This window comes from Sorghum bicolor, chromosome 5 (assembly GCF_000003195.3).
Source record: "Sorghum bicolor cultivar BTx623 chromosome 5, Sorghum_bicolor_NCBIv3, whole genome shotgun sequence".
NCBI lineage: Eukaryota > Viridiplantae > Streptophyta > Magnoliopsida > Poales > Poaceae > Sorghum > Sorghum bicolor.
This window is the reverse complement of record NC_012874.2, coordinates 14,321,516-14,324,883: the sequence shown is the minus strand read 5'-3', so window position 1 is coordinate 14,324,883 and position 3,368 is coordinate 14,321,516.

Sequence of the window (3,368 nt, the reverse complement as noted above, 5' to 3'; positions counted from 1 at the left end):
CACACTTGGTAAACCTAGCAATAGGCAGCTCAGAGATAGTCCTTAGATCGAGAGGAACCAACTTCGTTTTGGAGCAATCGCGTTTCGACGAAGGTAGGGTGCCTAAGGAGGCACCGGACGCTGCACCGGATGCTCTGTGAGTGCGTCCGGTGAGGTCCTTAGCCGTTGAGAGTTCGGGTGGGTTAGGCACCGGACGCTGGCACCGGACTCACCGGGCAGCGTCCGGTCCCACACCCAGGGAGGTTGTAAACTTCCCTTGTGCACCGGACGCTAGCACCGGTCGCACCGGGTAGCATCCGGTCCCATACTCAGGGAGTTTGTAAAACTCCACCGAGCACCGGACGGTGCCACCGGACGCTGTGAGTTAGCGTCCGGTTACCTGTCACATGCAGGTACAGTTAGCCGTTGTGTGTCACCGGACGCTCGGTGCAGAGCGTCCGGTGCAACATTAACAGCGTCCGGTGACCCCGTTTTCAGTGGAAAACGGTTGGCTGACCTTTGGACTTCGTGGGGAGTATTTATACTCCTCCACCTCGTCCATGAGAGGTCTCTTGCCCATTTGAACATCAGAGAAGCTTGTTGTGGAGCATGAGACTAGCAAGAGCCTAGAGAGGATTGAGATTTGAGTGATTTCTTGAGAGAATCCTTCTCTAGTGAATTCCAAGAGTCAAGTGTGCATCCACCACTCTCTAGAGCCTTGTTTGGGTCAAGTGAGAGTTCTTTGCTTGTTGCTCTTGGTGATCGCCATCACCTAGACGGTTCGGTGGTGATTGGAGGCACGAAGACCGCCCAGAGTTCTTGTGGGTGGCTCGTGTCAAGCTTGTGAGCGGTTTTGGGCGATTCACCGCGACGGAGTGTCGAAGAATCAGCCTGTAGAGAGCACTTGGTCCTTGCGCGGACCAAGAGGGAGCAAGACCCTTGCGCGGGTGCTCCAACGAGGACTAGTGGAGAGTGACGACTCTCCGATACCTCGGCAAAACATCACCGAGCACTTTCTTCCACTACTCCTTTACATTATAGCATTTACTTTGTGTTTTTACATTCTTAGAATTGCCTTGCTAGAATAGGATTGGAACTAGGTTGCAAAACTTTTATCCGGTAGCTCTCTAGTCACACTAGGCACAAGGGGTTGAATTGGAGCTTATAGGTTGCTTAAATTTTTAGAGAAGCCCAATCCACCCCCCCCCCTCTTGGGCATCTTGATCCTTTCAGTTAGTTTAGTCAAGTCATTTCGTATGTTGTTGCCTATATATTTCAGTAGTTATGATTCATCGTTTCACATGTTGTTTCATGTTTATCGCTGTTTTGAGATATATGTCTTGTTGTTATGCATCATATATTATGCTTTTATGCTTTTAATAATCATATGCTTCATATGTTAATTGATCACATGTTTCATATTACTATGGATATGTTTGATATCATGATTTCTATGATTAATATATATCATTATGATAATGTTAATTTATAAAATTAAAATGATATGGAAATTACCGATTTATCTAACAGTTTGCGCACGTGTGTTCATAGATGTGAGTGTGCGTGTGTGCTGTGGGCATCTGCTTTTCAGTGGTAGGCAATGTCCCCATTGATAGTGAGGCACTTGTGGTGACTGTGAATTTTAAGATCTACTGGCGCAGTACTTCGGAGGTGCTTATAGAGGTAGAGTTTGCATATGTGTCTTTATAGATATGAGTGTGCGTGCTTGTCGTAGACATCTAAATTGTATGTAATTCTAAAAGAAAAATAATACCAAAAGTATTCTTTTTTTAAATACCGCTGAAATAGTTTGGGACCATTCTGGTGTTGTATCGGAAAAAGAACTGTTGGGACAGACGGACAGGCGACACTGCGTAAACAAAAGCAAAATTCAGAATCTTTGTGAGAACACATGCAGAAAGTCGTTACCCGAAAAAATAAAAGACAAGCAGGGTGCCTATCAACTTCGGTAGCAGTTAACGAGGTCTTTGTCCCCTCAGTCTTCAGTGCAGAAGTCTTCGCCCCTGGCTGTTGAGAAGGTGTGAGATCCAGTCGTCCATCTTCAGTTCTCCACTGTGTTCGCGAGGTGCGTACCTCTGTCTGCTTGCGAAGGTTAGTAGGTAACATGATGGCTATGAATTAGTTCATATATTCTACTGATGTTTGATGGGATTCTGTTTTACTTTTTTTTTTTTTTTGAACTGCGACTCTGTTTTGCTTTCTGAGTGGTATTCCTCGAGTAGATCTGCATTTTCATTTTTCACCAGTAGAGCTGCTCTTTTTCAGTGACGATGTGTTATCAGTTTTCACCACTAGATCTGCATTTCCTTTGACTTTTCAGTTTTCACCAGTAGATGTGCATTTTCTTTTTACCGTTCAGTTAGTCTGTATGTGACAACTCTAAGATATTATTGTTGAAGGAAAACAAGACCATTATTGATCCATCAATTACTGCTCAGTACGACGTCCGTCGTACATAAAAATTCATGGGCTAAGTCTAGGGACGAAAACGGTACGGATATTTTCCGACCGTATTCGAGACCGAATTCGTTTAGAGAGGTTCAGATCTGTCCGTATTCGAGTCCGAATGTTTAACATCCGATACCGTATCCGTATCCGAATACTTAAATCGTATATTTATGATGTCAACATCCAATCATATCTTATCTGACATAATTGATATTATCTGTATTCGAATCTGAATCCGACCAGAAATGTGAAAATAAATATGATATCGGCGATATCCGTCCGTATCCTATCCGTTTTCATCCCTAGCTAAGTCATTCTATTACTAATTATTTGGTCACTTTTGTTGCAAAAGCAAGAGCAGTGCAGTGGTATTAGAATACAAGATGGCTTCAGGCTGCTAATTTTTATGTTCAGGAGTAAGGGCTTGTTTACTTCTAAAAAATTTTGCAAAATAGGAATATTAGCACTTTTGTTTGTATTTGACAAATATTGTCCAATTATGGACTAACTAGGCTTAAAAGATTCATCTTGTCAATTCCGACCAAACTGTACAATTAATTTTTATTTTTATCTATATATTTAATACTCCATGCATACGTCTAAAGATTCGATGTGACGGAGAATCTGAAAAATTTTGCAAAATTTTTAGGGAACTAAACAAGGCCTAAGAAGGCATATGACATGAATAAGCGCAACCGAACGAGTGACAACAGTCCAAGAAAGAGCAACCAAATAAGTGACAATCCAAGGAAGCTACCATACGAACTGATAAAATCTATTACAAATAATTTCTCTCAGGACCAGAAGCTTGGGTGCGGTTCGTTTGGACAAGTCTTCAAGGTAAAACTTTAAACTGTGCTTATATATGTATGTGGACAAAACAAATGGTGCTTGTAGTTATCTACTTACTTCCTATATTT